At 35.2% G+C, this 22,369-nt stretch overlaps 1 protein-coding gene across 1 annotated transcript in view; it reads right to left on the reverse strand.

The window, feature by feature from the left end:
• LOC109827794 (17.0 kDa class II heat shock protein-like) overlaps positions 1–8,113 on the reverse strand; it is a 12,387-nt gene extending 4,274 nt beyond the window's left edge. Inside the window, exon 1 of the mRNA XM_020394818.1 lies at positions 8,095–8,113. The gene's annotated coding sequence lies outside the window, so the exon portion shown is untranslated. The remainder of the gene's footprint in view (positions 1–8,094) is intronic.

Raw genomic sequence — 22,369 nt, forward strand, 5'->3', positions numbered from 1 at the left:
ACTCACATGTCAACGTCGATTCGTTTGACGAACCCTGAGGCAAGATCCCTATTCTTGCTTAGTACAATTTTAGAATGATCACAGATTAATTATGCATAAGAACTCGTTTCTCGAATAATTATTCGTTACAAATATAGAACTGTCGTGAACATATTGACTCACATGTCAACGTCGATTCGTTTGACGAACCCTGAGGCAAGATCCCTATTCTTGCTTAGTACAATTTTAGAATGATCACAGATTAATTATGCATAAGAACTCGTTTCTCGAATAATTATTCGTTACAAATATAGAACTGTCGTGAACATATTGAACTGAGAACTATAATATATAGAACTGTCGTGAACGAAATGGACTGTGAACAAAAACGTATGACCATTCACGTTGTAATGCATATACTGTGATGAACTGCACAGATTTATTTGACGAATGATATTAAAAAGTACTAAAAATAATATTGTGATAATAGATACTGTAAAGATAAAATAAAATAAAATTATTTTAGATTAATTTATAATTTTAAAGAAATTATTTGACAAAATAATCATTTTAAAATAAGTATAATAAATTATTTTAGTGAAAAATTATTTTAGAGTAATTATAATAAATTAATAGAAATTATTTGACAAAAGAATTATTTAAAAGAATTTATTTTAGAATAAGTATCAATTTAGAATAATTTCAATAATTTAAGAGATTTTTATAAAAGGAATTATTTTATAACATTTATAAATAATTTTAAAGGATTTATTTTAGAAAAGGGGTTATTATGAATTATTCATGATTTATGTTCTTAATTTTAATTATGTGATATGCTATGATATTGTTGTATATGATTAGTTGCATTTATTACTCTTTGTTACATTTGAGAATCGTTAGAAATTCATGACTAGTGTGGCCTGGTGTGTCCTGTTTAAGACTTAGAAACCTTTGTGTATGTTGACCTAGATAAACAAAAGAGTTGGGATGGGGAAAGTCATGGTTCATGTGATCGGATATAGCTGTTGATTTATCTTCCAGACTCGCACCAGTTAGGTTTGTTTCGAACTGGGGTTGGTTTGATGGACCACAGCGAAGGTTTGTTGCGTCAATTTGGTTCGTGAATGTGATATTCACCCGAGTCGTCTGGAGTTCGAACCAGGCCGAATCAGTTTGCGTGGAGTCCTATTGGAAGCACGTAGAGGATTTGTGTAACAGTCATATATCCGAGAATATGACTATTGACTTTGTGTGAGATGTGTACCAGTGACCTGTTATAGGATGACTAGTTACATGACCTCGTTACCTGATCGATTTTTGGATTCTTCTGATTATTATATTCTAGTGGTGGATTTCATTTGGATTATTACTATTATTATTATTATTATTATTCTTGCATTGGTCGTTCGACCGTTTCTACTTTCCTTTTGGGATCTTGCTGTGTGCCATACACGCTGACGTACACCTGTTTTCTCTGGTGTACGTTAGATTTAAAGGATGGACAGGTCTAATATGATGATGCATTAGAGCAGGAGTATGCCCAGCCGGAGTGTTTTCCAGGTGGAACAGAAGAACAGACGGAAGCATTAGAGCAGGAGTATGCCCCAAATCCGACGAACCTCATCGCCGCTTCAGATCCGTCGCGCCACATCCCTAGCGGACGCCATCCAACTCCACTGTGTCAGATCCGATCCGTGCTGTCGACATCGAATCATTCGACATACCCAATGCAAGATCTCACCTCTCAATTAGAATTTTTATATCTATTGTTAATTAAGTGCATAGAATAGATATGATATAACGTGTATATCATGATTATTGGTATGGATTCGTTTGATGAATAGTATTAGATAATATTTATATAATAATAATAATGAGACGATTTCTGCTGTAAATATATCTATGAATTAATGAACATGAAATGATAAGTTTATATGTTATAGGTAGATTTTATGAGATATTATCGAGAAAAGAAATAAAATATATATTTTATAAATGTAGAAATGTTACTGTTCATGCAAAAAAGAATTAACAATATATATATATATATATATATATATAGAGTAAAACTCCTATCAACTTAAGTGGACGTCCACTAAGTTTCTTATCCATTGATGATTACTTGATTGAGCTACATTGTAGATGATCCGCTCCGTTAAACTTAATCTACATATTCTAAAACCCTAACACACCAAATTTGGGGTGAACCCGTCGTTGTTTGACCCTCCGTCGAGCCATGTAAAAAGTTCTATTCACTCGAAACCGTTAAAATTGATACGAGTGGATGAAGACCCTAACACACCAAATTTGGGCCCAAATTTGTAGTTACAATGAGAAATAATTTTTTTTAAAAAAAATATTTTGGAAAAAGAATATTTGTTTTTGAATTAATTATGATCGTATAACTAATAGCCGTAGAGCGCGACATTTCATGTGCAAAATAATCACGGTTTCCGATCTTCTTTTTAACCATAGTTATTTGATGTTTTAGTTGCTGGTAATTTTTATGAGTAGTTTAGAAGTTCGAATAACAAGATATTAATGAAACTGGACTGCATGCATGATTCTACTGTTCATAATTACATTTTATGTTTTATGACTTATTTTAATGTATTTGACTTGTCATCATGTTATTACATAGAATCAGTTAGATTTATTTAGTATTTCTTGCTGTATTTTGAGAACCAATAGTAGGTCATGACTTAGTGGCTTTGTGCGTCATGAATCAGACTTAGTCACATGTGTGAGTGCGTTGACTGAATTAGGAGGTGGACCAGAGATCTATTGTAGGTCATGTTGTTGACTTAGAAAAATAAGAAGAGTGGGGATGTGGAAGTCCTTATTCATGTGATCGGATATAGTTATTGATGTATCTTCCAGGCTCGCCCTAGGATCCAGTGTAGCTTGGGTTTGGTTTGTTGGGTCAAAGTGAAGCCAGTGTAGTCACTTTGATCCGTAAATTTGACATTCGCCCGAGTTTAGCTTGAGTTCGAACTAGGTTAGAATCAAATTGCGTGTAGCCCTCTGACCGATCCGGTGTAGCGACGTATTGGGTGCACGTAGGGATTTATGAACAGTTAGTTATCCAAGAATATGAACATTAACTTTGTGTGAGAGATGGACCAGTGACCTGTTTTAGGATGGCTAGTTACATGACCTCGTTTCTTGGCTAAGTATGAATTCTTATGAGATGTAGGTCAGTTATATTTCTTTTCGTACATAGATCGGAGTTAATATTTAATTATCTACAATTTAAGACATATGGTATATACATGAGGGTTTGCTTGTTTGAATTATTTCGCTTGACGTACTACGTCTCGTGTTGTAGATTTTTAAGTATTAATTCTATCTAGCTGTATGACCCTGTTACTTAGATGATTATTCTGATTGCTAGCTACATGACATCGTTACCCGATTGATTCTTGGATTCTTTGATTATTATATACTATTGATGGATTTTATCTAGTTTTTAGTATTCCAGTACACTAGTAGAAAAACAAGCAATCTAGACGGAAATTTCCGTCTAGATTGCTCCATTTCCCGTCTAGATTGGTTCACCTAGACGAAATTCCGTCTAGTTTGTTCCGTCTAGAATATTTCCGTCTAGATTGGGGCAAACTAGACGGAATTCCGTCTAGTTTGCCAACCTAGACGGAAAACAACCTAGACGGAAGTAAAAAATCCGTCTAGGTAGATTCCTAGACGGCAATCCGTCTAGGTTGGCAAACTAGACGGAAATCCGTCTAGTTTGCCAACCTAGACGGATTGCTACAGTAGCAACCTAGACGGAATTCCGTCTAGGTTGCTCTGCTACAGTAGTTTTTTTTTTTTTTTGCAAAATCTACGTTGCACGCTATATAATATAACATGTTCATAATATTGCACAACACCAAATCATATTCATATCCAACACAATCAATCTAATTATATTTCAATATCAAATATAATTATATTCAAAAAATACATTCACCAAAATACTAGAAAGATACATAAATTTTTTACATAGATTATAAAGAATACAATTGTTTACATAACTTGATGAACTTTGCATAATTTATAGAATCCAATTGCATTTACTCCTCCAAATTGTTGAAGCATCATGTTTCTTCCTCCTTGATCCTACATTATGCAAAATTCAACATCAATTAGTCCATGCCATGAAATACACTTAGAAAGCATTAACTTTGCAGAAGAACTAATCACAGGGTCTCAAAAAATCAAGTAATTATATACAGTTTTGTGATCCATCATATTCACAGAAAAATAGCCTAAGAGACAAATGACTTACTGAATTAGCAGTCAGTGGGAGGAACCGAAGCTTTACGTCAAAACTCTTGGAGGGAAGTCCCACACCTACGTCATACACTTATGAACACGACTCCAAGATTCTGAGGCGAAAATAAAATATGAGCTTTCATCTTGAAAATATGCTTGTTCTCTGTATCTTCAAACTGAGAGAGAATTTATCCATGTCAGTTATCGAATATAATTCCTTTAAGTAAAGGATGAACACAACATGAACTATGTAACAAAAACATTACAACAATTAATATGTTAACAAAATTGTTAAAAAACAAATAATGCTGAATCAAGTAAGTACAGCCTTGCACAGGCGCAAAGCACACAAGCATCAGGCGCTTGCACACACACACACACACAACTACAGCAGTTACATAGAGCTGATCAGTCATTGAGCATGCATGCATCCTCAACAACAACTATCCCATATATGCACTCATGTAAAGACATGATACGGACAGGCAACACAATATGAACAAGTAAATTCTACATAGAAAACCCAAAAAGTATATAATTGAGTGAAAGAAAGTTGAGTTTCACAACCAAACATGGAAATGACACTTGGCAATCCTAATGAATAGACACAATAGAGTATCAAAACAAGCATTACCAGATGCAGGTGCATCATGACATAGCTCATGATGTAGTTTTTGCACTACACAAGATACTGAATATCTTAAACTAGTATCAGACCAATCCCTCCTATCTTGAGTATTAGTTTGGAATACACCAAAAGAAGAGTCACAAGCTAAACTCATACGAACTGATATAACCACCAAACAAAGGAAACTACTAATCATAAGACACCAAAAAACCAACAGTCATGTCCAGGCAGGCAAATATCAATTACATGAAGCATAAAGAAGGGTATAAGAAGGAATCATATACAAGCTTCTCTAAAAAACAGCCGACAAGCCAAATCACGCTCACATGTAATAAATAATTAGCATGTGGTTGATGTAACACAACCAAAATTACTCAAACAAAGCATATGCTTTATCATAAATAACAATTCATCAACTAATTGAATCTCACAGTAACTAAGCACATAATATAACATTATACAGATATGATTGCTAACTTTTAACAGATACATAGCCAAGGGATAAGAAGTGAACGAAGTGTTTTTGGCTTTCCAAGTGCCAGGTCTATTTCCTTCTTGCAATGAAGTGTTTTGTTACATATTAATTGTGTGCTCTCTGAAGGGATAGCTTGTTTCACTTCTTGCAATTCTCTCAAACTAGAATTCCTTGGAAGAAATTTCCTCAATGGACACATATGCGTTGCTGCATTGTTCTAGTACATTACTAATCAAGAATTTCACTTACTTGCGCATGCAGAATTTGTACTCATGCTACGAACATAATCCTTCTCCCCCTCTTCAGCCTAAAAGCACAATAATCAACAACCAAGTATAAATTATAACTTCCTACACAAATCAATCAAATAAACCCTAGGGGGAAAAACAGTAAAAAAAATTACAGGATCACTCTCGTAGACGAGAGAATAGCAAGTAGGCGATAGACATCGAAGCACACAGTTCTCCTTCTTGATCACCGACGACTTACACCTCCATCCCCACATCCCACTTCACCGACAAACCACAAAGATTCAATTTTTATCGATCCAATTACACAATTTTACAAGAAAACGAGGCGAAATTGAGAAAGCTGATACCTTTCGACGTCGGCATCTTCTCTCTGATCTCTTGGTCCTGCATCAGTTTGAATGACGTTAGCACATCAAAAGAGGAATCAAGAGCTCAAAGCCCTAAATCGGGTTCTAGAAAGAGCTTACAGTGATCTGATGAGGAGATGATTTGGCGAGAGCTAGAGGAGAGAGAAAGCTCGAGAGGAAGGGATGGGGCGGGGCGGCGGAGAGGGCGGAGGAGGTGGGGGGAGGGCGCGAAAATTCTGAAAATTTGAGAGGGAAAGATGGGGCGGCGTGAGAGAGGGGGGGAGCGGATATTCTGAAAATTTGAGAGGGTAAGATTGGGGGTGTGGGGTGGGGAAACATTAGGGTTTGCTAGGGCGCGAAAATTCTAAAAATTTTAGAGATGGGGGAGGCGAGGGAGGGGGGGCGCGGATATTCTGAAAATTTGAGAGGGAGAGATTGGGGGTGGGGTGCGGAAACATTAGGGTTTTCTATTATTTTTTTCCCCACAAACTAGACGGAAATTCCGTCTAGGTTGATGCAAACTAGACGGAATTTCCGTCTAGGTTGATAGAAATTCTTAAAAAATAATTACCCCGTCTAATTTGGTAATCTAGACGGAAATTTCCGTCTAGATTGTCTCAAACTAGACGGAACAAACTAGACGGAATTTTTTCCGTCTAGTTTGCCTCAAACTAGACGGAAAAAAATTCCGTCTAGTTTGTTCCGTCTAGTTTGCTCAGTTTTCTACTAGTGGTAGCATGTTTCTTATGAGTAGTTTTTAGTATTCCAGTAGCATTTAGAAGCAGCCCACCCCCACCCCTTCCCCTTAGTGTGATTCAGCTAAAAAATCCTCACTACCGTATAAAAGATCAATAGAGATCAATCCAACATATGAATGAATTCCAATTTTTTCAAGTTTGTAATAGGGCATTTTTTGTACTTTAAAAACCAATGTTTAATATGCACCTTCGTAGGACTATTTATGCTGATCCATAAAGATAGTCCTCCTCCTCTCCCCGTCCTCCGTCACCGGGCACAGCCAGTGATAAATACCTTTCTTTTTTTTTTGTGGCCCTCTATAAGAGCACATAATGCAATTATACATATCAATTAATAACTTGTATAACAATTCTACCACCATAAAAAAAATTATTTACACAAACCCGCAAAATCTCAACCCAACGTAGGAAATCCCATCAATCTTCAACCATCAAAAATTTTCAAAAGAAAAGCTGGTTTTTCAAAAGAACACATAATGATCCTCGTTCGCATGCAAGAGAAGTAATAAATCTGAAGTATGGCGCACAAATTTGAAAAAATGACGCAGGATGTATGATTTTAATTTCATACTTGGAAACATGATATTTCTAATACGCAAACCATATTAAATAAACGAGAGCAGCGTCACTAAGCACCGGCCGACAGTAAAAATCCAGACAACTAAATTCCACACATCCAATCAGAGAGACCAGAGCGTATTTAAGCGAAACTAATTAAGCCCAATTGTTATTGACAAAACACAACACTAAACACCCATCTCCTCACACCTAACAGCATTCAAGAAGCACCACCAAGCAAGAGAACGACCCACGCTCGAAACCGAAACCGAAACCGAAACCAAAACCGAAGTAAAAAAAAAAAACGCATGCTTTTAAGGGGCACCGACCGGTCAGGCGACCTTGACTTGGACGGTCTTGGGCTTCTTGGGCTCCGGCGGCGGCTTCTTCGTCACCGTCACGGTCAGCACCCCCGTCCATGCACTCGCCGGACCTATCGAGTCAGCGTGTCTCCGGCAGCGAGAACTTCCTCAGTGAACTTCCCCATCCTCCTGCCGTCCATCCGAAGGTACCTGCCCCCCCTCCCCCTCCCCCTGCTCCTCCCTACTTCCTCTCCCCGCTTATGACGGCAGCACGTTTCGTCCTCGATCTGCACCTTGATCTCCCCGCGAGCTGACGCCGGGCATGTCGACCAACGAGGTGTAGGCGGTGGGCAGTCCTCCTTGACGTCGGCCGGGGTGGACGCCATCGCACGGGCGCCGCGCACCGTAGGTCCCGTCCCAGGAGGGTGGGCGCGGGATTTTCGGCCTCGCGGGGATGTCGCCGACGAGGTGGTGAGGGTCGAGAGGAGGGGGTTCTCGAAAGCCGAACATTCGAACGTCATCTGGGATCCGATCCTTTCCTTTTCTCCGCGAGGTTCGAGAGGGGGTTGGAACTTGACCGTTGCTTCTAGAGAAGCCGAGAACTGAGTTCGGAATAGTCTGGCGATTTCTTGGGCTGGGCTGGGCTGGGCTGGGCTGGGCTTTGAAGAAAAGCACCGCAGAACAACCAAAATCGCTGGAGGATACCGTTCGAAAGGTATGGAGGAGTGAGGATGATTTGGGTATTTCGCACAAGTGTTTTTCCCCCTTTTTATTTCTCTCTCTTTTTATATTCTAGAACTTTCTAGAGTGTATAATAAAGCTTACTAATTGATTATCTATTAGGTTGTATACAAATCTATATATAAGTATAAAATGATGAAGTTATTGTCCATGTAAGTAGGTATAATAAAAATAGCAATAAAGAGTTGCATTATACTCCATTATAAATATGTCACGGTCAATTTTAAATAAGCTAAGACGAAGTATCGTATATTAAATGAATAGACATATTGAAAAGATTGTAGTGATATCTTAGGATAATTTAGGTGTTACCGCGAGGGCTAAGGGGGTAGAGCCGAAGGATTAAACTAGCTAACCCATTATGAGGGTTTAAAAATAATTAAATTTTGTAAGGATTAGATGGTTAAGATGAAGGACTAATTTTGTTGGGTTTGACAACTAAAAAATGATTAAGATACTCAATACAACCAAGCTTTTAAAATTTATATTCGTCTTCAAACTGAAAATGGAACAACAGACGACGAACATGCTCTGAGTGCGAGAGTAACCGATCAGAAAAATTAAAATTTTGAAATAGTCGCAACTATACAAGTACACATTGAAGTTTTAGAATATCGAGGGAGTAGAAATAATTTTCCAAATATCAAATTAGATACTGCTCAGTCATGGTTCTACGAATTTACAATTAAAATTTGAATTAAACACTCTACGTGGCCAGTGTGATTAAAATAGCCATGTGATTGCCGAGAGTGAAGTATTAAAATATTTAAGGGTTATTTGCATATATACCTCTTAGATCGTGGATATTTGCAAACATATACTCTAAATCTTAACATTTGCAAAACTATCTTTCAAATCATAAACTTTGTGAAAAATATACCCATAAATCAACAAATCTTCCAGAACATTTGTTGATTTTAGGGGTGTTTTTCACAAAGTTGTTGTTTATAGGGTAATTTTGCAAATACTGAGATTTAGGGGACATTTTTGTAAGTATCCATTGTTGATGTTAAATGATCACATAGTCAATTATGTCCAAGATTGGAAAATTTTGTTCATATTGCAAAAGTTGTCGCTTTCTTTCCTGACTTTATGCCTGGTTCTTGAGTTGGGTATCTAAAAAATCAGCACATGTAGAAATTCGTAAGAGGGTGGGGTTTGGTTCTTCCGTTGTACCTCCGACGATCAAGTTAGCTGATGAACTTGAGTGGAGTTCTAAAGAATTGTTGTAATTCTTGTGTGCGCGATTGCTTAAGGATCAAATTTTGAAATCAAGATTCTAGCCCCCTGTAAGGTAGAATAGTACATGTATATATACATAGGGTATAAGGGTAGATTGGTCACCTTGGCTGAGAGCAGTGAGGCAGTGGCAAAGTATAGGCTGACGGCCACATCGGCACTTATTTTACAGGTGTCGGCCAGCGAGTGGAGGGAAGGTCGCTTCGGCATTAAATAGAGGATACTAGCGGCATGGTCAGGGCCCACGTGGTCCGATGAGTCATGAAGACTATCTGGGCTAGAGTCATGATGGCACCTGCCAAGCATTAAATGCGATGTTGACACATTGTCATAGAGGGAGAGGCTCAAGACGAAAACTGTTCTTTGGCTTTGCCGACAAGTAACGTCTTTCGAGTCGACTTTCCAATCGCCTGGCGAGTGGTCGAGTGGATTCGTGGCGAGTTGCCTTCAATAGAAGGGGGGCGACAAGTACCGTCTTTCGAGTCGGCGTGGGAGGATGTTAACACTATTTGTCTCTAGCCGCCAAATTAATTGGGGCATAACATGCAAAAATGCACTTGTCCGTCACTTGGTATTGATTCATACTTAGACGAGTAGAAATACCATACATCCATGATTCAAGGGGTATGTATGTAAATAATGCAATATTTAATTAACAAAACGGCGCTGACAACTTTTTTTTGTTTTGGTCTGTACCACGTAGTATCCCCAACCTTTTTGTATGTGACTAATCCCCACTCGTACTTCACAACTAGCACTGACCCAAAGGTATTTTAATTACCTGTTGGGGTATTCAAACACGAGTGAGACTAGCCCACTTTGGACCATCCCCCCAACAAAGGATACATGAGGGTCTTACACCGCCACGCTAACCCATCAGATTTGCGGCTCTTACAACTTAAGTTTTAAATGACACGTTCTATTATCTCAATTGCCTTGGATTAACTCAAACCGTCTCCAGAGGCAGAATTGTTAACAAACCCCTCAAGTGTAATTGTGCATTTGGCAAGTTGGCGAGGGTTTAAACCCCTCCAATTCATCTAGTAATCCTTTACCAAGCGAAGTCCTCAGATATTAAAATGGTTTTTTTTTCTATAAAAATAGAATACTTACGGTTAGACAAGATTATAAAATCATATCATATCATACTCTCTTTAAAAGTACGAGTTCGGAAAAAACTTTTCATAGTCAATATTAACCTTCACTATTTTAAATATTTTATTTAAATAATAATTATCCTAATCCTAATTATATCGTACGCTAATCTCACGAGAACTACCTTAGCTCAACAATTTAAAAAATAAGATTAATAAACTACATGAAACACTATTTTGAATATTTCATTTATATTTTAATCTATCCTGATACTAATTATGTTCTCTACTATTTCTACATGAACTAACTATAGATCAACAATTTAAAAAAATAAGATTAAGAAAATATGCATAGCTAACATATTATAATACATGAAGAATTACAAAAAACACAAAAAGTTTTAGAAATTACACAAAATACCTTCAAAAGCTTAAAATTACGCAAAACACTCTAACTTTTCAAAACTTAAAATAACAAATATGAAATATGGATAACGACAACCCCTTAAGAACTTAAAATTTAAAGTTAACACCCTTAACATTTTAAAAATTATAGAAACAACATTAAATTCAAATTATAAAAAAAAACACCCTAAAATTCTGAAATTTTAAAACTTGCAAATAACATAGATGAATTCAAGAGATTACCCTCAGGCACTTGAAAATTTAAAATTTATAAAAAATGACAACTAATTTACAAAAATTATAAAAATTCCTTCAAAAGTTAAAAATCACAAAAAAAAACTCTAAGATTTCAAGACTTGTAACCAATATCATCAAATCTAGAAATTATCAGCACCTCTAAAAATTTAAATTTTGTAAAAAAATAAGCTAAAGTTTTAGTAATTGCAAAAGACGTTCTCAAAATTTTAAAGTTACAAGAAATAGTTACCACCAACACATTAAACATAAAAATTACAAGCACCCAACTTAAAATTTAAAATTTTAAAAAAATATTATTAAAATTTCAAAAATTGGAAAAAACGCCATCAAAAGTTTAAAATCACAAGAAAGGCTAAAATTTCTAAACTTGGTAGAGAAAAGAGTAAATATTTGATATTTTTTATTAAAATATATAAATTTAACTTCTAATTAAAGTTTACTATCTTTTTTAATGTTTAAAAGTAGTCTAAGTTGATGCTAGTAAAAAATAGAAATAACAATAGATTAAAAACATTCAATTTAGGAATAAAAATTTGAAAAAGATATGATAGGTTAAAAATTAATGTCATTGTTGATAGATTAAAAACTAATATCATTGTATAAATTCAAGAAGATGCATATAATTATACTAATAATATTATTTGATAGAAGACTAAATTACATAAAACTGATAAGAGACTATAATATAATAGCTTAGTGATGCGGCATAAACATGTACCAAAAAAATTGCAAGTGCACAACCGTGTCAAGTTATAGTATTTAAGATATCGATCCCACGAGGAAGGTGTTTTGTAGGAGAAAATATGAATTCGGTTCTTATGTTGTGTGCGTGACAAATAGGAATGATAAGTGAATATGATTGTGAAGAGATTGAAAGAGTGAAAGTGGTGTGTAAGTGAGAGTGGATGTAAAAGAGAATGAGTATGATCAATAAGGTGAGAAGGAAAAATAAAATCAAGAAACAAATAAAAAATCAAGAATGAAGAACAAAATTCTAGAATAAAAAAAAATACAAGAAATTAAAGATGGTGGATTCAATTATAGATATGGGTAATCTAAAATTAAACCCACTTCTTAGAAGAGGGTGATTCCCTAGAGGGTTCTAGCCTAAAGGCGAATCAAACAAAATAAAAATAAACAAAAAGAAAAACTAAACCCAAGAGGGTTCTAGCCTCAAGGTGAATAGTGTAAGAAATTAAAATCTAACTACAAAATAAATTGCAAAATCTAAACTACAAAATAAAATTACAAGAATTAAATGCACGATAATAAATCTACTCTATAAGCATAAAATAAATCTAAGGCAAGAGGGTTCTAGCCTCTTGGCTATTTAACAAAAAATTAAAATCTAACTACAAGCATAGAAATAAATCTAAACTAATAAGCAATAAAAGAGAAAAAGAAAAGAAATGCAAACCTTTAAATAATTCTCCATCTTCATCTTCATCTTCATCATCCAATAAGAAGAGAAAAATTTAAAGTGGTGAAAAAATTATTATTATTAATTGCAACTAAAGTTACAATTTTGGAAGGCCTTCTCAATTAAGAGTAGCCCTCCTCTCCAAAAGGAGTTACAAAAATTTTCACACCTCTAACCCCTCACTCTCTACCCCTATTTATAGTAAACATCAGTGAATGAGAGCCATTGGATCAAACTTGAGCCCCAAGACAAGCAAAATCAGCCATTGACGCGCGCTACAGTAATCTGGCATCGATGCAGGCATCGATGCAGGTATCAACGCAGGCATCGATGCAGGTATCGATGCAGGTATCGATGCCCACATCGATACCGACATCGATACCTATTATTTCCAAATTCTGATTTCACGGATAGCTTCGTCTCGTCGAGATAGGCGATTTTCATATATTATATGTTAAATTCCGCCTTCCGGATTGAGAGATATCGTCATTTCTTTGCGGCCAACCATCTTGAATATAATTTCTCTTATATATATATATATATATATATATATATATTTCTTCAATTTCCAAACTCTGCAGCAAATCTCCAATGCTTGATTTTCAAAACAAATCCAAGTCCGGCCCATGAAAATTTAATCTCTAATCAAAGCTAGCAGGCCGGCCCATACATGATTTTCAACTCCTCCTCTTTGCAGCCTAGAAAACAAGTCCGGTCCTTGATTAGTTAAAAAAGAAATGGAAGTCCAAGTCCAATTCATGTACTCCACATTTCATTTGTGAAAGTCAGCAGCAGCTTGTTTTTAAAACAAAGTCCGGTCCTTGATTAGTTGAAAAAGAAATGGAAGTCCAAGTCCACCGGTCCATGGATTCTGCAGCAAACAAGTATTGGAAGTCTGGCCCACAATAATTATGAAAATTCAAAGCCAAATTTCCAGCCCAAGGCAACAGTCCAAGTCCGGTGTAAAACAACATCCATTTCATTTTCAAAAACCGAAAGTTAAGCAATCAAGTCCACAGGTCCTTTTGCTTTTCAAAATGAACCTCCAGCAACCGGTCTCCATTTTCCTTGGTGTAATCTTTTTGCTTTGGGCCTTCAAAAAGTCAAAAATTTCACTTTGGCTTCTTGAATCATTTCTTCATTTAATCAATGGGTTTTTGGTTGAGAGATGAAAAGTTGAGATTTATTCTTCATTAATCTGCAATTAAAAGATAAAAACAATTATTAGTGGTATATTTATTCATATAAAATAGATAATGAGGGTATAAAATTGTAATAAAATGTGATTATCAAATACCCCCACACCTAAACTTTTGCTAGTCCTCTAGCAAAGAAAATTAAAATAAAATCCTAACTCACTTTCGCAGGAATCGCGGTTGTATTTAGCGCATATAACAAGCCTTTAAACCCCTAGGTTACCCTAGTGGACGAGTTGTAGTCTCGTGAGGGTTTGCAGTGAATATACCCACAAAATTCGGTCAACTTGCCAAGTTAAAGAAGTCAGTAAATAACTAAATTCACTTGATAACTTTTAGATAATCTAATTGGAGTTAGTTATCACTCAAGAAAACATTTTTATATATAACTCTAAGGTATATTTTTAAGAAAATCTTCTCATTATAGCAATACAGAACCAAGCCAAACTTAGAAATTTAATTTAAAAGTTTTGAAAAGAACATGCTAACTCTTTGTTTTAAATAAATTTCAAGTTTCTTGATTTAAAATATTTTCCAAGACCATATATACAATTATAAAACAGTTATTAGTTTTTTATTTATTTATTTATTTATTTTTTAACTCTTTCTTTCTTGGTGATTTTTTTTCTACTTTAACGGGCTTTCTAAGTGACCATTTAACGAGTTTTGGGCCAATGGATCCCAACCCAAATGGGCTTAGGTCATTAAGTATGGAAATACTCATTGGGCTTAATTACTCGGTCAGCTTAGGCTTAATAAGATAGAATCATCTCGAATTCAAGAGTTTTTTTTTGTGCCCATTTTTCGCACTCTTCTTTTGCAAATATATATATTTTTTTGTTTATGTATATATTTTTTGAAAAATATGTAAATCAAGACAATTTGAAAAATTATTTTCAACTCTAAGTTAGGCATGCAAAAATTTTATTATTTTAAATAAAAGTCCAAGTTAAGGTTTAAGTAAAGTATATTACTTTGAAAATCATTTCTTAAGAAATTTATTTAGAGTTATCATAAAAGATGAACTTAAGTAAATAACCAACTAGGGATTAGAAAATTTCAAATTTATCAAATAAATCAATTATTACATAACTCAATCAATTTGGCAAGTGACGATATTTTTATAATTTTTTTTAAGAAAAGAAAAAAATGTAACTAAAAATGTAAAATAAAGAGGAAAAATAACTAATTCCTACCCCCACACCTAAATTTTTCATTGTCCTCAATGCAAACTCTATGATGCATAAAGTAAAGCAGATAAGAAGTGAAGCACTTACATTTGGTCGGCTGATAAAAATCTGCAATTACCTTTGGTCTGAGGAGGAGGAAAACAAAAATTTATTCTTCTTTCGAGGATGAAAAAAAAAATTTTTTTTTTTTTTTTTTTTTTCTTTTTTTTTGAAAACTGAACAAGAAACTCTCACGTGAGAGAAGAATAAATTCTTTTTATTATTCTGAAATAAACAGAATAAACAATGTAGAATGAAATATTCAACATGAAGAGTTCTTGTTCTACATTGAATCCTATCTTATTGCTGAAAATTCTCCCACGGATTTTAAACAATTTCAACATGATATACTCAACAATGTACTGAAATTCTAAACATTCCGGGGTGTTCAATGATTTTTGCAACAAGGTAAGATAGGTATTATTGATGTCATGCATTTTGCATTTCTTAATGAACTTAGACTCTTGTACTGTGAAGTTTTGTTTTCTAACAACCAATTCTTCTGTGAAGTTCTGAAAATTTGGTTGTTGATTATTCTCCAAGAATCTAAGTTCATCAAGAAATAGTTCTTCAAAATTTAATTCAAAGCAGCAAATGTTTAACACAGTTTTATTATTCTCAAGGACCTGATCTGCTTCTTCTAAAAACTCTAACTCTTCATCAAAAATTTCCTCAAAACTCAAATCACACTCTTCTTCTTCTTCTTCTTCTTCTTCTTCTTCTTCTTCTGATCTTTCCTGAATGTAGTTTATTTCTAGAGGCTGATTATTTAGTTGGTCCCCTGGATTAAAAATGTTAAGATCAGCAGTCAAATTCCCAAAGGACAGTTTCATTTGACCAGTTCTACAGTTGATGAGAGCATTAGAAGTGGCTAAGAACGGTCGTCCTAAGATGACAGGTGTCTGTCTTTTGGGATTAGAAACGGGCTGTGTTTCCAAGACTACAAAATCTACTGGAAAAATAAAGTCTCCAACCTTAATCAGAACATCCTCTAACTCACCCATAGGGACCTTGACAGATCTATCAGCCAACTGTAAGGTGCATTTGGTTGGGTTCAGTACACCTAGACCCAATTGCTGATAGACTGAATATGGAAGCAAATTGACACTGGCCCCTAAGTCTAAAAGCGCCTTATCAATGTGAGTATTACCAATGATACATGAAATGATGGGGGAACCTGGATCTTTACGTTTCAAAGGTATAGGATTTGACAGCATTTCACTAATATTGGCGGTTAAAAAGACTTTCTTTGGAACATTTATTCTCCTATTCTTAGTGCATAATTCTTTTAAAAAATTAGCATAAGATGGAATTTGTTCAATTACATCTAAGAGAGGAATATTGACCTTAACCTGCTTGAATGTTTCTAGGATCTTCTCCTCCTGAGGAGAGTGTTTCCTGAGTCTATCTGGAAATGGAAAGGGAGCAACCGGTCTAAATCTATCAAAAGCAGGCTCAGGTTCGGGTTCAGGTTCTTGGTCATCTGAGGGGAGTGATTGTTGAATAGATTCATCAGAAGGAGAAGGAGAAGGAATTTGTACAGGATCAAGAGTTTGACTTGGAGGAGTTCTCACTTGATTATCGACCTGTCTACCTGACCGAAGTGAATGGATTGCATTCACTTGAGCTTCATAGGATGAACTGCATCCTGTGTTATTAGGGTTGACCACGGGTTGACTCGGAAATTTTCCTTTCTCTCTTTCACTCACGGCACTAGCTAGTTGACCAAGTTGGGATTCTAATCTAGCTATAGCTTGAGTGTTGGAGTTGAGCATTTGTCCGGTTGATTGCATGAAGGAATTCAACGTGCTAGATGTTTGAGTCAACATATTCGTGGTTTGAGTAGAGGCCTTAATTATGGTTTCTAAACCCCTTTCCAAGACATTGAGACGTTTATCTTGATCTGGATTGTGAGGAGTTTGAATTACAGCTTGATGAGGAGGAGACTGATTTTGATACGGCAGATTGGGTTGTTGAAATTGTGAATGAGAATTGAATGGAACTGTGTTTCCCCTAGGAAAATGTTGGGTCGAAGCGGGAGTGAAGTTTTGAGTTCCGGGAGAATTTCCTTGATTCCATGCAAAGTTGGGATGATTTCTCCAACCTGGATTGTAGGTTGGAGAAAATGGATCATTTCTAGGGTGCTGGAATGCAGCGTTCATCTGTTCTATTGCGTTGTTATTTCCTAGGAGAGGGCATTCCTCTGAAACGTGGGTAGGAGACTGACAATTGTGACATCCTGGGAAAGAAACATAATTGAGTTGAGCTGGAGCTCGTTCCTTAATTTCTAAGGCTTCTAACCTCCGCAGAATTGTCGCCATCTTCGCTTCAGAAGCAATGTTTGACTCCAAGGAAAGACCATTAGACTTAGAATGGGGAACTGATGAAACCCTGTCATCGCACTGTTCCCATTGTATTATTTTTTCAGAAAGACTCTCCAAAAACTCCCAAGCTTCATCAGCATTTTTCCTCATAAAATCCCCGTGGCACATTGATTCTAAGGAAGTTTTTGCAGAATAATCTAATCCCTCATAAATTATTTGGCACAATCGCCATTTCTCTAAACCGTGATGAGGACATTGGATGAGAAGATCTTTAAATCGGTCAAAATACTTCCAAAAAGGTTCTCCCGGGATAATTTTAAAGTTTTGAATGCTGTTCCTAAGCTTTACCGTTTTATGAATAGGAAAAAATTTCTTAAGAAAAACGGTGACAAATTCATCCCAAGTTGAGATGGAATTTGTTGGTAAGCTGTACAGCCATTTTTTAGCTTTATCCTTAAGAGCAAATGGAATAAATCTAAGCTTAACCGCATCTTCATTTAATTCTCTCATTTTAATCATAATACACACTTCCTCAAATTCCGAAATAAAAATATATGCGTCTTCTGTTTCATTACCAAGGAATTTGGGAAGCATGTTTATGTATTGCGGTCTAAGCTCAAAACTTATTCCATTTGTTTCGGGGAGCCTAATGCATGAGGGGATTGCATTCCTAATGGGATAGCACATATCATGAAGAACGGGTGGATTAGGATGCTCCATTTCTATGATTGGTTCAAAGCGAATTAATCGATGTGTATTATCCCTAATCCACTGTTGCATACACCAAAATATTTTTTTTTATTTTTTTTTATTTTTTTTCTTAAAGAAAAGAAAGAAAATTAGTTTTTTTAAAGAAGATAAAGAAAAAGAAAAATCCTAACTGAAACAAATCAAAACAATCACTTTTCAATCAACTCTAATTCTAGGGTTTAGCCTAACTCAACTAGACCAGCTCCTAACCAAAAACTCCTACAGTGAAAAGATCAAAGTTTTACCCAGGTAGTTAGCCAGGTAAGGATAGTACTAGAGGGTGATCAAAGATCAATTAAGTACCTCTTTCCTTGCGGAGCGCTTTACGCAACCCCTAAACCTTGCCTTAGACACCAACTAATCTGAGAAAACTTAAACCGGTTCACTTAAGGATTTCTTGTTTCTTATTGAGCTCGAATCCTTAGGGGCCAACGTCTAATGAGTTTTATTAGGTTTGGGTGGTGTAGTGAGGAATTAGTGATTTTTGGGCTAAGGAAAGGGTGATGAAATCCCTCACCTTATCTTGATTATGGGGTTTTTGCCCTTAAAGATATTTTTAAATGTGTGTCAATCAAGATGCTCAAATCACTTGGTGAATTCCTACACTATATGAAATGCAACCCTATGAATTAAAAGCAACTAAAAAGGATGGAAAAGAAAAATCTTTTTTTTAATTAGGGCTAACAATCAAACAAATGAGAAGGGGGATTTGTTTGAATTTATTATCTTGTTAGTAAATGTCAAAGTGGAGGATGAATTTTATTATGGTCAACAAAAAATAAAATCTCTTTTTTTTAAGTCCTAATTGTCTCTAATTGTGAAGAAGTAGCTAAATGGTGGAATTAAAAACTAGAAAGAGGACTTACCTGAAAGCAAATCTTCAAATCCTAGCTCTCCAATCCGCGATCTTCAAGCTCCAAGCGTTTCCTTCACAAAAAACACACAAGTTAAAGAACCAAAATAATTAAAACCTACTTAAGCACCTTCCCCGGCAACGGCGCCAAAAACTTGATGCGGCATAAACATGTACCAAAAAGGTTGCAAGTGCACAACCGTGTCAAGTTATAGTATTTAAGATATCGATCCCACGAGGAAGGTGTTTTGTAGGAGAAAATATAAAATCGGTTCTTATGTTGTGTGCGTGACAAGTAGGAGTGATAAGTGAATGTGATTGTGGAGAGATAGAGAGAGTGGAAGTGATAGTGTGTAAATCGGCACGAGATATAAGTGAGAGTGGATGTGACAAAGAATGAATATGATCAATAAGGCAAGAAGGAAAAGGAAAATAAAAATCAAGAATAAAGAAAATAAAATTCAAGAATAAAAGAAAATGCAAGAAATTAAAGATGGTGGATTCAATTATAGATATGGGTAATCTACAATTGAACCCACTTCTTAGAAAAGGGTGATTCCCTAGAGGGTTCTAGCCTAAAGGCGAATCAAACAAAATAAAAATAAACAAAAAGAAAAACTAAACCCAAGAGGGTTCTAGCCTCAAGGTGAATAGTATAAGAAATTAAAATCTAACTACAAAATAAATTGCAAAATCTAAACTACAAAATAAAATTGCAAGAATTAAATGCAAGAAAATAAATCTACTCTATAAGCATGAAATAAATCTAAGGCAAGAGGGTTCTAGCCTCTTGGCTATTTAACAAGAAAATAAAATCTAAACTACAAGCATAGAAATAAATCTACACTAATAAGCAATAAAAAGGAAATAAAAGAGAAAAAGGAAAGAAAATGCAAACCTCTAAATAATTCTTCATCTCCATCTTCATCATCCAACAAAGAGAAGAAATATTTAAAGTGGTGAAAAAATTATTATTATTAATTGCAACTAAAGTTACAATTTTGGAAGGCCTTCTCAATTAAGAGTAGCCCTCCTCTCCAAAAGGAGTTTACAAAATTTTCACACCTCTAACCCCTCACTCTCTACCCCTATTTATAGTAAACATCAGTGAATGAGAGCCATTGGATCAAACTTGAGCCCCAAGACAAGCAAAATCAGCCATTGACGCGCGCTACAGTAATCTGGCATCGATGCAGGCATCGATGCAGGTATCGATGCCAGCATCGATGCCCACATCGATGCCGACATCGATGCCCACATCGATGCCGACATCGATACTCATTATTTCCAAATTCTGATTTCAAGGATAGCTTCGTCTCGTCGAGATAGGCGATTTTCATATATTATATGTTAAATTCCGCCTTCCGGATTGAGAGATATTGTCGTTTCTTTGCAGCCAACTATCTTGATACATTTTTTTTTCATATTTAATTTTTTTATTTTCTCCGGCTTCTACAGGCTACTCGGCTTGATTCTGGGCTTGGGATTTTTGACTCTTGCTTGTGTTCTTCATTTAATTCATGGGTTTTTGTTGAGATAAGAGATCTTGGGCTTTATTCTTCACTAACCTGCAATTAAAGATAAAAAACAATTAATCAAATGTTCGGTCCAATATATATATTTTTTTTCTTCAATTTCCAAACTCTGCAGCAAATCTCCAATGCTTGATTTTCAAAACAAATCCAAGTCCGGCCCATGAAAATTTAATCTCTAATCAAAGCTAGCAGGCCGGCCCATACATGATTTTCAACTCCTCCTCTTTGCAGCCTAGAAAACAAGTCCGGTCCTTGATTAGTTGAAAAAGAAATGGAAGTCCAAGTCCAATTCATGTACTCCACATTTCATTTGTGAAAGTCAGCAGCAACTTGTTTTTAAAACAAAGTCCGGTCCTTGATTAGTTGAAAAAGAAATGGAAGTCCAAGTCCACCGGTCCATGGATTCTGCAGCAAACAAGTATTGGAAGTCCGGCCCACAATAATTATGAAAATTCAAAGCCAAATTTCCAGCCCAAGGCAACAGTCCAAGTCCGGTGTAAAGCAACATCCATTTCATTTTCAAAAACCGAAAGTTAAGCAATCAAGTCCACAGGTCCTTTTGCTTTTCAAAATGAACCTCCAGCAACCGGTCTCCATTTTCCTTGGTGTAATCTTTTTGCTTTGGGCCTTCAAAAAGTCGAAAATTTCACTTTGGCTTCTTGAATCATTTCTTCATTTAATCAATGGGTTTTTGGTTGAGAGATGGGAAGTTGAGATTTATTCTTCATTAATCTGCAATTAAAAGATAAAAACAATTATTAGTGGTATATTTATTCATATAAAATAAATAATGAGGGTATAAAATTGTAATAAAATATGATTATCACTTAGTATTAATTGATTATAATGTATAAATACTAATCTCTGATGTTAATAATATTTATAGGGTAAAAAAATATAATGAGTAATATATTGAGAAACCATCAGAAAGTTCAGAGATACTCTTTAAAAGAATCAAGTTGTTTTTATTTGAAATGGAGAAGTGAAAGAAATAAACCTAGAATTCAGAAACGCTCATGGGTCATTTGAATTGATACCGAAAAAGACATATCTATCCAAGAAGCACCGACTAAGTTCCCCTTGAAGAATATATTCAACAACCTTATCCCAATCAAAGAAGCATTCTACGAAGAAGATACAAGAAAAAATAGTAAGTATTTATAAATTTTTATACTTGATTCTTCAAATATTATAGGAATCATAAACTTAATATAAAATTAAATACAAATAATCTTGCAATAGAAAATAAAGTAAAGTCTTTGATCAACTATGTTGCGAGATATAATAAGCCAGATAAGAGGAGGGAAATCACTATAATGGACAAAAAGTATACACATGACACATATTTACAATAGCATAAGTAAAAAAAATTAAAATTGATCTTTTTTCCTTTTCCTATACAGTGGCATGACTCTACGTGTAACTTTATTTAGGGATATAAGTACCACCAAAGGATCAATTCTTTAAGACATGACCAAAGATAAGCATGTAATAGGACTATCAAATTTCAAGATCTTTTAAATATGAATGTAATTGTTGATGTTAAATATCACACAACCAATTAATTCAGAAGAGAATAGTTGCAAGGTGATGGAGAATGATGGAGGGCTCGCTCCATTCTTTGACTTTATGCTTAGTTCTTGAACAAGGATTTGATGTCCACACTACACAGACAAGAAGAACCCGTGAGAGGGCGGGGACCGTTCTCCCATAATTCCTCCGATGGTCAAATTAGTTAATGAACTTAAACTT

The sequence above is a fragment of the Asparagus officinalis genome, chromosome 1 (assembly GCF_001876935.1).
Source record: "Asparagus officinalis chromosome 1, Aspof.V1, whole genome shotgun sequence".
Lineage (NCBI taxonomy): Eukaryota > Viridiplantae > Streptophyta > Magnoliopsida > Asparagales > Asparagaceae > Asparagus > Asparagus officinalis.